Here is a 15,000-nt window from a genome sequence, read left to right as displayed (position 1 = left end):
ACAATATTGCCAAAATATGTTAAACATATTACTCTACCGACGAGGACTATTAAGTCTGAAACACAGAAACTGCTTTCGCTATTTGATTTTAAAAATCAAATCATTTCTTATCTGTAATGTCCATATCGTCGGATCACTATGTTGCATGTGTGAATCCCTAGCATATTTTTATATATCTTAATGCGATTTTGTCTCGAACAAGGCTTGAAGCTATTTATTGTAACTTAAGGGACTACAGAGAAGGAAAAGAACAAGCCTACGAGTTCAGATGATGTTGATTGAATGCTTAAAAGATTGAATAACGCAGACAAGATGAAAACTTAAAGGGCTGAATAACATAGACCAGAGTGCAGCTGTTAGAGAAATAAGCTATTAGACTAATAAGTGCAACAGCGAAACAATTGTGAGTGGAATTGGTTGACGGAAACTGAAAGAAGCCCATTATGTGTGTATGTATATATGTATGTGTGTGTTTGTGCGTGTTTATCCCACCACCACCGCTTGACAACCGGCAAAAGAGATCAATAGTACCAAGCTTTAAAAAATGGCTTGGTGTCGATTCTTTTGACTAAAGCCCTCCAGGGCAGTGCTCCAGTATAGCCGCAGTCAAATGATCAAAACAAGTAAACGAATAAAAAAGGCTAAAAGAATCCCAATACTTTAGAGTACCTGGCAAAACAGTTTGCAGTATTTTGTTCGACGCGCTTACAATTCTGCCATTTTGCTGCTGAGATTGACGTCTTACAAACTCATATAATAAAAAAAGCAACCACGCCCGCAAAGTAAACTTTAAAAAATACAAAGAAAGCAAAAAACGAACAAATAAAAAAAGCATAGGTGCCGTGGAGAAGATCTTTATATTCTGAAGAATTGTTTCGCATATGGGCAGAAAACCTCGAGTATATTTTGGGGCGAGAGCAGTTCTTCATTTTATTGATCACAGAATGTTGAAGTTTGAAGGGCAAAGTTGACCTCGGCGAGATTTGAACTAAAACTGGGACAAAGAATTCAAAGCATTTTGTCCAACACGCTAACGAGTCTTCCAATTCATCGCTCTAACTGTATGAGCATTAAAAATATAAAAAACGTATTAAAGAAATATACGAATCTAACTATTATTATAATATTAAATAAACTTCACCTATGTCATGTGACGTTACTGCTGATTTAGGGTGGAGTTGAAGAGACTATTATTTGCACTCATTTGTGCGTATGTGTGTGTGTATCTCTACATACAAACACACATACATATATGTATAAATGCATATATAAACGTATGTATATATCTATGTGTGTGTATATATATGCGTGTGGCCGTGTATGTATATGCACAAGTATATATATGTGTATATGTACATATATATATATGTATGTGTTCATATATATATGTACATGTATATTGATGGTGTCAAGCCAGCGGGTTCTTGGTCGGCCTCTTCCTCTCTTGCCACTGACCATTCCGAGCATGATGTCCTTCTCCAGGGATTTTCTCCGCATAATATGACCGAAATATGCCAATCTATGCTTGGTGATCCTAGCTTCTAGCGACATTTTCGACTTCTCGATGCTAAATGAAATATACAAGAGGGTTAAGAAGAATAGCATGCAGTTTAATGTTGAAAAGTTTCAAGCCCTGTGCTATCTGCATGCAAAACTAGCTTTTATACCAATTAAATACACAAGACCTGGAGGGATTGCAATCCCAGTGACACGCGTGGCCACAGTCTAATGATAGAAACTAATAAAAACAAAACCCAAATCTTAGAAGATTTGAAATCAGAACCTTGGTGACATTTGAACTCAAAACGTAAAAATACGGAACAAATTACGTAAAACATTTTGTTAAAAAAAACAAAAAAAAAAACAAGTTAAAAAAAATAGTCCAGTCAATCACTTTGATTTGGTGCGAAAGCGATAGGCAAACATGATATCAGCAGATTTCAACGCTCTAATGACTGTCAACTTGTCAATCCAGTCCGATATATCTTTTATATTATTGACTTAGTTTTATATTGTCCACATATTTACTTGATCGAATGCCTCCGTATACGACATGTAAGAGATTTATAGATCTAAGAAATCTAGCATGCAGTTTACCCCGACAGTCGTTATTATAAGGGATTAATCACGGTGACACTAGAAGTTTGAATCTTAAAACGAAGAGCAATGAAGAAGAAACAGAATATACATATTCTATATATCTTTTTTTCATATTCGTTACAAAGATCTGAAAATGTTTAGTCATACTTAATCATGCACTACTACATCCTTTATGGAGAGAGCATATTTTCCCTTCCTTCAGCTTGCTTGGAAGTTTGTCAGTTGCAAGGAAGCTCTAGAAGTGAGACTGCAGCGGTCTTGCTAAGACTCGCTTACATAATATTAAGAAGATTGCTGGGAATCCACCAGGGCCAGTAGCTGAGTTCGGGTTCATCTCATCTATGCAGGTGTGGCTGTGTGGTAAGAAGTTTGTTTCTCAACCACATGGTTACGAGTTCAGTCCCACTGCGTGGCACCGTGGCAGGTGTCTTTTACAATAGACTTGGGTCGACCAGAGCCTTGTCAGTGGATTTCGTAAACAGAAACTGAAAAGAAGGCCGAATTATATACATATGTATGTTTGTTTGTGTAATTTTGTGTCTGTGTCCCCACCAATACCTGACAACCCGTGTTGGTGTGTTTATGTCATCATACTCTCTCTCTCTCTCTCTCTCTCTCTCTATCACACACACACATACATATATAAACAAACACACATACATATATACATACATGCATACACACAAACACATATATACTTATACACACACACACATGTATGTATATGTATGTACATGCAAATAAATGTATATGTATGTATTCATACGTATATGATATGTACATATACGTATATGCATATATATGTGTTATATATGCATATATATATATATATATATATATATATATAGATCCACACACACACAAATAACAAAGTAAACTCGCACACACACAATAACTCTGACAAATACAACATACACAGATACACTCAGACAAACACACCCACACGTACACACGCACACACTTCGCCACGACAAATATAGCGCACACACATGTGTTTACTATATTTGTGTGTATGTGTGTGTGTGTGTGTGTGTGTGTGTGTGTGTGTGTGTGTGTGTGCTCTATTTGTGTGAGCAAATATTTGTGTGCAAATATAGCACACACACACACGAAAACTGCATAAACCACACCCACATACATACATACACATAACACTACAAGCATACAGACAGAGACACACGTATATGCCATCCCCACCAACCCAACACACACACAAACATACACACACACAGCACACAGATGTACACATACACTCACGAACAAACATACACACACACACAGCACACTGACAAATACAAATCACACACACACACAAACGTGCACACATATACACGCACCACCCTGCTAAATATAAAACACACACATACACAGACCCATACAGACACCACACTGAACTTTAAGACCAGTCAAAAGATTCCCCACACACAAACACAAGTACATATACATACACACACACATAGAAACGTGCACAGAGACACACACACACTCAGACCATCTTTAACTCTAAGATCAGTCCAAAACCCACCGAACCATGACAGACTAGCCCCCCCCCAATCCTTATGATTCCATAATGCTCTGACGTCTCCATGCTTGTCAACGTCCATGGGTCATTGCTAATGACTTGAACTGCAGTATTCGGACAACTGAACGGCTGAGAGAACGATAGAATGCCACAGACAGCACGGATGTTCTTCCACGTAGTGGCCGACCGAAGATTACAACAGCACTTCAAGATCGCCACCTACACCGACAGCACTTGCAGGACCGATTCCAGAGAGCAACGGAATCATCTAGGCAGGCCATAGGGATTCACCACAGACCCATTCGTGCACAGACAGTTCGCTGGCGGCTGAGATCCTTCAATCTGTCTTGTCGACGTCCGGCTAGGGACCCCGCCCTCACAGATCGTCATCGATGGGCACGCCTGCATTGGGCTAAAAAACGTCAGAACTGGCAATATCAGCTGTGGAGGACTGTAGTCTTCTCTGACGAAAGTCGATATTGCATTTCTGTGCAGATGGCAGAGCTAGGGTTTGAAGAAGACGTGGTGAACGTAATGTCGATGGCTGGTGGTTGAAAGAAACCCATGGGAAGGATAGAGCATGGTATGGCTCGTGATTGCACTCGACCAGAAACTTGGACCGGTGGTTTTCCAAAACATCAGCCATGGCCGGGGCAATGGATTAACGGCTGCTCGTACATCGACCAAGTTTTGAGGCCTCCATATTGTGTCATACTTTGCCCGTCATAGGAATCACGTGTTTCAACACCACAACGCCCATGTCCATACTGCCAAGTTGACAACAGACTTCTTCCAACAGCACAACATCCATACACCTCCATGTTCTGCCCTAAGTCCGGACTTGAACCCCATAGAGCACCCGTGGGATGAAATCCTAAGAAGGCTAAATGACGTCCTTCCAAGGCCAACAACTGCGGCGCAACTCACCTCAAGATTTAACAGAGTGTAGGCTACTATCTCCATGGCCTTCATCAATCGTTTGGTGCATTCAATATAATCAACGCTAACCGTGGTCACATGAGATATTGCGTTCATCTCTTTGGATCCAGGATACTCCATCATCACGTGGCACCATGTGACGTCAAACATGTTTCAGGAAATGACGTTTCATAATTAGGAAACAACGGTTCTTAATTAGCACGCTTCAATCAATGCTATGGCAGTCTGTTAATACACCTGTTCTATTTAGTATGTGTGCGACGTTTCTTTTGTGGTTAAGTCTATAAATATGAGTGAATGTGCGTTTAGTTGTGTGTGTATGTTAACTTGAAATTTATGGGCTGTTAGAAGCTCTGTGTTATATTGTTAGACACTAGGAATTCTAAGAATGTAAAGAAATACTGTTCTAAATATTTTCAATTTTCAACTATAAAAAGAACTTTTTCAACAAGTTTTATGGTTACTCATGTAACCATTCAAATAAAATTTCTTTATGTTTCAAGTTTGTCAATGAATGTGCAGTCTATATGAAGGTCAAAGACTGAAAAACCAATGCTGCTACCAACGTTGTTGTAGAAATTCTGGCCGGCCTTTGAATTTTAATATGAGCAATATCTAAACAAAAATGAGCTAAGAAAAATAACTCATAACAGCCAGTGGCATGTGTTTGAACAACATAGACAAATACAAATATGTCAAATATTATACAACATAAATTCTTGGGTTATTAAAATTATCTCCGCCTCTAGAAGCGAAAACCATCTCTACTTCCGTAAGAGGGAACATCTCTAGAAATTAGAATTCTTCAAAGTTGACACGCGATTAAGACAAAGACCGGCTTGCTGTCTGGTTAGGAGACGACAGTCGTGGAGTAGTGTTTCTGGTTTAATAGTCGCCATCAGCTCGACAACTGTCCAATCTTGTCTCCAGTAGTGAACGAAATTAGACTTAACATTTATGGCCAAGGCAATTTGCATAATTTAAACAAAAACGAGCTAAGGAAGATAGCTTCAAGTCGTATCCTCCATTGTTCTCTTATGCCCAGACAATAAGCCTGCGTTTTCCATTAATGTCAAGTCAGCTTTGGAGAAAACCTTGATTCGTGAGGTTATCTCCCCTTTTCAATTGAAACTAGTCTTAATTGTCATTTGGTAATTCTCATAGATCCTCGAGAGTGGAGCTAATTTTAATTAATCAAGATTTATGTCGTATGGTTTTGAATATGTGCAGTTGGTTTGACACTATTTCAAGAGAAGTTTCTATAGCCGGAAATTTAAAGATATTAAACTTAGTAAAACATTTTCTCTTCGCTTTCTACATCGTTTGCATGCATTTAAGATGCGCACTTGGCAGCCACGTGGTTTCCGGTTCAGTCCCATTATGCGGCACATTGGGCAAGTATGTTCTACTATAGCCCTCGGCTGATCAATGCCTTGTGAGTGGACTTGATAGACGAAACCTGTGTGGAAGCAAGTCACAGATGTGTGTGTGTAAGTTGTGTGTGTGTGTGTGTGTGTGTGTGTGTGTGTGTGTGTGTGTGTGTGGTGTGTGTGTGTGGTGTGCGCGTGCATTCGTGTATCGGTGTGTATCTTTGCGTTTGTATCCCACACCAGTTGCGGTTCGGCAAACGAGATTGATAGAATAAGTATCATACCATAAAAAATTAAAACCCTGGAGGCAGATTTCCGGTTGATTACATTCTAAATTCTTCAAGTTAGTTCTCCAGAATGGTAGCATTCCAACGACAAAATAAAATAAAGATAAATGACATTGTTATCAAATAAAATACGCAAACTGACAGAAGGAATTTCGTTTTATTCGTTGGGGTTGCTTTCACATAAGACTCGAGGACTTATGTGAAAAAGTGGTTTGAGTCCTACAGAAAGAGAAAAGATAAAAAATATAAGCTGTAATATATATATATATAGTTGAAATTTACAGAATAATATAAAAGTGAAGGCAGGTGTATGAATAACAAGCGGGTGTGTTAGTTTGACGCTCGGGAAAGTGAGAAAGTCTTTAACGTTTCGAGCCAACGCTCTTCATCAGAAAGGAATAAGAGAATAAGTGAAAAAGAGAGAGAATAAAAGAACCATGTCTGTATATATATATATATATATATATATATATATATATATATATATATAATATATATATATATAGATCCACACACACACAAATAACAAAGTAAACTCGCACACACACAATACTCTGACAAATACAACATACACAGATACACTCAGACAAACACACCCACACGTACACACGCACACACTTCGCCACGACAAATATAGCGCACACACATGTGTTTACTATATTTGTGTGTATGTGTGTGTGTGTGTGTGTGTGTGTGTGTGTGTGTGTGTGTGTGCTCTATTTGTGTGAGCAAATATTTGTGTGCAAATATAGCACACACACACACGAAAACTGCATAAACCACACCCACATACATACATACACATAACACTACAAGCATACAGACAGAGACACACGTATATGCCATCCCCACCAACCAACACACACACAAACATACACACACACAGCACACAGATGTACACATACACTCACGAACAAACATACACACACACACAGCACACTGACAAATACAAATCACACACACACACAAACGTGCACACATATACACGCACCACCCTGCTAAATATAAAACACACACATACACAGACCCATACAGACACCACACTGAACTTTAAGACCAGTCAAAAGATTCCCCACACACAAACACAAGTACATATACATACACACACACATAGAAACGTGCACAGAGACACACACACACTCAGACCATCTTTAACTCTAAGATCAGTCCAAAACCCACCGAACCATGACAGACTAGCCCCCCCCCAATCCTTATGATTCCATAATGCTCTGACGTCTCCATGCTTGTCAACGTCCATGGGTCATTGCTAATGACTTGAACTGCAGTATTCGGACAACTGAACGGCTGAGAGAACGATAGAATGCCACAGACAGCACGGATGTTCTTCCACGTAGTGGCCGACCGAAGATTACAACAGCACTTCAAGATCGCCACCTACACCGACAGCACTTGCAGGACCGATTCCAGAGAGCAACGGAATCATCTAGGCAGGCCATAGGGATTCACCACAGACCCATTCGTGCACAGACAGTTCGCTGGCGGCTGAGATCCTTCAATCTGTCTTGTCGACGTCCGGCTAGGGACCCCGCCCTCACAGATCGTCATCGATGGGCACGCCTGCATTGGGCTAAAAAACGTCAGAACTGGCAATATCAGCTGTGGAGGACTGTAGTCTTCTCTGACGAAAGTCGATATTGCATTTCTGTGCAGATGGCAGAGCTAGGGTTTGAAGAAGACGTGGTGAACGTAATGTCGATGGCTGGTGGTTGAAAGAAACCCATGGGAAGGATAGAGCATGGTATGGCTCGTGATTGCACTCGACCAGAAACTTGGACCGGTGGTTTTCCAAAACATCAGCCATGGCCGGGGCAATGGATTAACGGCTGCTCGTACATCGACCAAGTTTTGAGGCCTCCATATTGTGTCATACTTTGCCCGTCATAGGAATCACGTGTTTCAACACCACAACGCCCATGTCCATACTGCCAAGTTGACAACAGACTTCTTCCAACAGCACAACATCCATACACCTCCATGTTCTGCCCTAAGTCCGGACTTGAACCCCATAGAGCACCCGTGGGATGAAATCCTAAGAAGGCTAAATGACGTCCTTCCAAGGCCAACAACTGCGGCGCAACTCACCTCAAGATTTAACAGAGTGTAGGCTACTATCTCCATGGCCTTCATCAATCGTTTGGTGCATTCAATATAATCAACGCTAACCGTGGTCACATGAGATATTGCGTTCATCTCTTTGGATCCAGGATACTCCATCATCACGTGGCACCATGTGACGTCAAACATGTTTCAGGAAATGACGTTTCATAATTAGGAAACAACGGTTCTTAATTAGCACGCTTCAATCAATGCTATGGCAGTCTGTTAATACACCTGTTCTATTTAGTATGTGTGCGACGTTTCTTTTGTGGTTAAGTCTATAAATATGAGTGAATGTGCGTTTAGTTGTGTGTGTATGTTAACTTGAAATTTATGGGCTGTTAGAAGCTCTGTGTTATATTGTTAGACACTAGGAATTCTAAGAATGTAAAGAAATACTGTTCTAAATATTTTCAATTTTCAACTATAAAAAGAACTTTTTCAACAAGTTTTATGGTTACTCATGTAACCATTCAATAAAATTTCTTTATGTTTCAAGTTTGTCAATGAATGTGCAGTCTATATGAAGGTCAAAGACTGAAAAACCAATGCTGCTACCAACGTTGTTGTAGAAATTCTGGCCGGCCTTTGAATTTTAATATGAGCAATATCTAAACAAAAATGAGCTAAGAAAAATAACTCATAACAGCCAGTGGCATGTGTTTGAACAACATAGACAAATACAAATATGTCAAATATTATACAACATAAATTCTTGGGTTATTAAAATTATCTCCGCCTCTAGAAGCGAAAACCATCTCTACTTCCGTAAGAGGGAACATCTCTAGAAATTAGAATTCTTCAAAGTTGACACGCGATTAAGACAAAGACCGGCTTGCTGTCTGGTTAGGAGACGACAGTCGTGGAGTAGTGTTTCTGGTTTAATAGTCGCCATCAGCTCGACAACTGTCCAATCTTGTCTCCAGTAGTGAACGAAATTAGACTTAACATTTATGGCCAAGGCAATTTGCATAATTTAAACAAAAACGAGCTAAGGAAGATAGCTTCAAGTCGTATCCTCCATTGTTCTCTTATGCCCAGACAATAAGCCTGCGTTTTCCATTAATGTCAAGTCAGCTTTGGAGAAAACCTTGATTCGTGAGGTTATCTCCCCTTTTCAATTGAAACTAGTCTTAATTGTCATTTGGTAATTCTCATAGATCCTCGAGAGTGGAGCTAATTTTAATTAATCAAGAATTTATGTCGTATGGTTTTGAATATGTGCAGTTGGTTTGACACTATTTCAAGAGAAGTTTCTATAGCCGGAAATTTAAAGATATTAAACTTAGTAAAACATTTTCTCTTCGCTTTCTACATCGTTTGCATGCATTTAAGATGCGCACTTGGCAGCCACGTGGTTTCCGGTTCAGTCCCATTATGCGGCACATTGGGCAAGTATGTTCTACTATAGCCCTCGGCTGATCAATGCCTTGTGAGTGGACTTGATAGACGAAACCTGTGTGGAAGCAAGTCACAGATGTGTGTGTGTAAGTTGTGTGTGTGTGTGTGTGTGTGTGTGTGTGTGTGTGTGTGTGTGTGTGTGTGTGTGTGTGCGCGTGCATTCGTGTATCGGTGTGTATCTTTGCGTTTGTATCCCACACCAGTTGCGGTTCGGCAAACGAGATTGATAGAATAAGTATCATACCATAAAAAATTAAAACCCTGGAGGCAGATTTCCGGTTGATTACATTCTAAATTCTTCAAGTTAGTTCTCCAGAATGGTAGCATTCCAACGACAAAATAAAATAAAGATAAATGACATTGTTATCAAATAAAATACGCAAACTGACAGAAGGAATTTCGTTTTATTCGTTGGGGTTGCTTTCACATAAGACTCGAGGACTTATGTGAAAAAGTGGTTTGAGTCCTACAGAAAGAGAAAAGATAAAAAATATAAGCTGTAATATATATATATATAGTTGAAATTTACAGAATAATATAAAAGTGAAGGCAGGTGTATGAATAACAAGCGGGTGTGTTAGTTTGACGCTCGGGAAAGTGAGAAAGTCTTTAACGTTTCGAGCCAACGCTCTTCATCAGAAAGGAATAAGAGAATAAGTGAAAAAGAGAGAGAATAAAAGAACCATGTCTGTATATATATATATATATATATATATATATATAATATATATATATATATATATATACATGTGTGTTTATGATAATACACTTTGAGCGAGGTGCGGCCATGAAAGCTTTTCTTTCCTCCTCCTCCTACATCAATCTGCTATTCTTTTTGCAAACTCATGAACATTAAGACCTCTCCTTCCATGCATTTTTTGCCGAGTAATACCGATGAATGGGAGCAGCGACTTACATAATTGATGCCTAGTAATTTCAAGCCACAAGTGTACACTATACAAAGCATTAATACCTATACTTTTTCTCTGTTCTTTTTCTATTCATAGAGTGGGGGACTCCACTTTCTGGAGTTATGAAGACTGTCTAATCACGTCGGAGTGAGGACTTAAATGATCTACTAAGTGACCTGTCACCCTCATATGCTTTGGGTACGGCGTCGCATCTTTCGGCGTATATTTCGAACTGGGGCACCGCCTTGAAGGGTCCAGTCGGCCATGCAGGGGCACCACCTTGAAATGTCCAGTCGGCCATGCTGGGGCACCGGCTTGAAGTGTTCAGTCAAACAAATCGACCCCAGTATTTATTTTCTTTTTATGCCTGATACTTTTTGTAACCGTTCTCCTTTGTTCGAAATGCTACCAAATCCACCTACAAGGTTTTGATCAACCCGGGGTTATAGTAGAAAACACTTGCCCAAGGTAGAGCACAGTGGGACTGAAACCACAGCTACATAATAGAGAAGCAAGCTTCTTAGCAAACTGACTGACCTATAATTTTGATACTAATATGTGCAACTTCATACATTATTTAACGTCTTTTGTCCTACTTACAAATTTGTTCAAATGTTATAGTTTGTTCAACTTTGTAGCCCATTTTTGGGTGTATGTATTTATTTCTCTTTATATGAATGAACTCTGGTGTCAATAATATATAAAAAAAACATTATTATGCGCATCGAACAAATGCTCTTTATGTTTTGCGTTCAAATCCCTCTGAGATAGACTTTGCTTTACATCGTCTAAGCTGGCTTATCCATATTCTCCGTCACTCTCCGGGTGAATTCATTCGCAAGGCGGTCAACCCGGCTCCACTCCCATGCTGGTGCGAGCGATCTGGAGGACAACTGAAGAGGTGGCTGCACAATCTGGCCCCAGTGTCTGTCATCTAAATTAGACTATTTGTCCCTTGTGCATTCAGTCATTGCCTCCCGTATTTCAGAGGCTGCTACCGGCCTTTCGCAACATTTCGCCTCCGTGGGCGAGAGCCTCGGCGACTCGTCAAGGTAGGTTCTAAGGTCCGCTGATGTGACTGCTGATGGTGTCAGTGTAAGTTGTGACGTAGGCAGAAAATGGGCAGCAAAAAAGCGTGCACGTTTGAAAGCCAAAACACATGATAACGCGTCTTCGCAAAACACAAAAATGTGCTGAGTCATACAGACTGTCTGCAAATGCGCATGCGCATTCAACTGTCAAGGGTAAAATTATCTCCGTCCAATCAAAAAACAGCTGGCAGTCTATTGGCCTATCTAGCTGTACGTACGCACCGCGTACAAATTTCTGTTTTAGCGATTTTGAATGGATATGCCCATAACTTATGGGCATAAGGGGTCGGTTTATTGAATTTTTGAATGGCTTTCTGGGGCGACTGGAGAAATGAAAAGATCTTCACGACCACCCTCAGGCAATTTTGAAAGCCCATAGAAAATGCGAGCCTTTTACGTGAAAAGCTGTGGATTTGTATACAAGACACACAGACACACAGACACACAGATACACAGACATTTTGCCGTTTATAGATACAGCGATGATGATGATTATAATGAAGACGATGATTTCTGACTTTATTTTCAGCTGCGCTGTTTACATTTTATATACAATGATGTTTACTGCTTTGTGTTAGACTCTTTTGTAATGTATTGTAATGTATTGCTATATTGCTCTGAAAGTTACATGCTTTAATGCATAATAAAAACATTTTATTCGCAGAATAATACATTGCTGAAATTAGGGTGTGTCTCATATATCCATGAGTCTTTTGTGCTAACAAATACAGCGATCAGCCTACAAAAAGCTCAATTCATACAGACAGAACATTTTTTAAAAACTACATCATGTTTTTATTTCATGTCCAAACTCATTACTAGACATCTACTCGTTGTCGTCCGAAATTACAGTTTTCTTTTCTTTCTATCTTTCATCATTCAGGAATATGATGTCCAGTTAAGACTGAGCGGTAAAAATATAAAAGGAAGAAGCCCACAAGTTTGTCCTTTTATAACTTTGTACAAACAAATAGAAAGGAAGTAAGTATTTTCAGTTATTTTCAACGAAAAAGTATCATAAAATTGCCGGGGAAATATCTTTAAATATTTTTTTATAATAGATTATAAATATTCATATAATATTTTCTACGCTAGGCACAAGGCACAAAATTTTTGGAGAGGGGCCAGTCGATTAAATCGACCCCAGTACGTCACTGGTACTTAATTTATCGACCCCGAAAAGATGAAAGGCAAAGATGACCTAGGCGGAATTTGAACTCAGAACGTAAAGACAGGCGAAATACTGCTAAGCATTTCGCCCGACGTGCTAACGTCTCAGCAAGCTCACTGCCTTCTTTCTACCAGCTCGCCACCTTATAAATATTCTTATAATAAATTACAATACGTGGGATAAGTGTAGGCGTGGCTGTGTAGTAAGAAGATTGCTTCCCAAGCACATATTTCCGAGTTCACTTCCACTACGTGGCACCTCGGGCCAACCAAAACCTTGTGAGTGGATTTTGTAGACGGAAACTGAAAGAAGTCTGTCGCGCGCGCGCGTGTATGCATGTGTGTGGGTATCTTTGTGTCTGTTTTTGTCCCCCGTCGCCTCTTGACAACCGGTGTTGGTGTGTTTACGTCCCTATATCTTAGAGACTGATCGAATGACTACCAGGCTTAAGAAAAATAATAACTACTGGGGTCGATTCATTACTCTTTACTCTCTTTTTACTCTCTTACTTGTTTTAGTCATTTGAGTGTGGCCATGCTGGAGCACCGCCTTTAGTCGAGCAAATCGACCCCAGGACTTATTCTTTGTAAGCCTAGTACTTATTCTATCGGTCTCTTATGCCGAACCGCTAAGTTACGGGCGCGTAAACACACCAGCATCGGTTGTCAAGCGATGTTGGGAGGACAAACACAAACACATAAGCACACACACACATACATATATATATACATATATACGACAGGCTTCTTTCAGTTTCCGTCTACGAAATCCACTTACAAGGCTTTGGTCGGCCGGAGGCTATAGTAGAAGACACTTGCCCAAGTTGCCACGCAGTGGAACTGAATCCGGAACCATGTATGTGGTTGGTAAGCAAGCTACTTACCACACAACCACTCCTGCGCCTAAAAATTCTTCAAAGCAATGCCCCAGCATGGCCGCAGTCCAATGAGTGAAACAAGTGAAAGATAAAAGATACTGTACAGGAAGAATGTGTTCATAATGGAGAAGTCATTTCCGGCACGGAAGTTTTCTAATGCCTCTCAATTCGCACTGAGTCCAGGGTTGTCATTCCTTGTAGTCAGCTATTTGTACCAGAAAAACTCCAATGACAGTTGCTTCTGATAGAACCCCACGAATAGTGAGTAGAAAATATGAATGGAATATATCATAATAAAAATTATAAATTATGTAAATAATTTTCCTGATGTTATTTAGTACTCTAATAAACCCGGTTATGCGCTTAATTACTGGTACTCATATTTGTTTGTAAGGCAGCGAACTGGTAGAATCGCTAGTAAGTCAAACGAAATGCTTAGTAAGATTCTTCTGGCAGTTTACGTTCTGAGTTCAAGTCCTGCCAAGGTCAATATTCCCTTCCATCTCTTCGAGATCAATAAAACAAAATATCAATCAATTACTGGAGTCGATATGTTCAGTTTGTCCCTTCCCGACAAAATTGTTAGTCTTGAACTCTTCAACAGCCAGGCATTCAGTGGGAAGGTGATATCGATAATTTATACACCATGGGGACCGAGTAACCAGGTTCATGAGTCTTAGGGGATTTTCTTATGGGCAAGAACCCAGAATTACATTCTAAGTAATATATTTCCAACCAAAGGATTTGTAGTAACCCTAGGATGATTAACGAATTTCAACGTATAAGGTACATGAAGTTCTAAATACTGGTTATGACATGGAATTAATATATAAATTGCACTAATATATATATATATATATATATATATATATATATATATATAATATATATATATATATATATATGTGTGTGTTCTTTATTCGTTTATTCTTTTACTTGTTTCAGCCATTTGACTGCGGCCATGCTGGAGCACCACCCTTAGTCGAGAAAATCGACCCCAGAACTTATTCTTTGTAAGCCCAGTACTTATTCTATCGGTCTCTTTTGCCGAACCAGAAATTTAAGGGAACATAAACGCACCAGCATCGGTTATCAAGCGATAGAGGAGGAGGGGGCAAACACAGACGGGTTTCTTCCAGTTTCCGTCCACCAAATCGACTCACAGGGCTTTGGTCGGCCCGCGGCTATAGTAAAAGACAATTGCCCAAGGTGC

At 39.8% G+C, this 15,000-nt stretch overlaps 1 protein-coding gene across 1 annotated transcript in view; it reads left to right on the top strand.

Annotated features, from left to right (window-relative positions):
- LOC115227013 (copine-9-like) overlaps positions 1–15,000 on the top strand; it is a 32,692-nt gene that overhangs the window by 1,904 nt on the left and 15,788 nt on the right. Inside the window, exon 2 of the mRNA XM_029797962.2 lies at positions 12,623–12,720. The gene's annotated coding sequence lies outside the window, so the exon portion shown is untranslated. The remainder of the gene's footprint in view (positions 1–12,622; positions 12,721–15,000) is intronic.

This window comes from Octopus sinensis, unplaced genomic scaffold, assembly GCF_006345805.1.
Source record: "Octopus sinensis unplaced genomic scaffold, ASM634580v1 Contig01236, whole genome shotgun sequence".
NCBI classification, from domain to species: Eukaryota; Metazoa; Mollusca; class Cephalopoda; order Octopoda; family Octopodidae; genus Octopus; species Octopus sinensis.
This window is presented reverse-complemented; position numbering and strand designations above follow the sequence as displayed.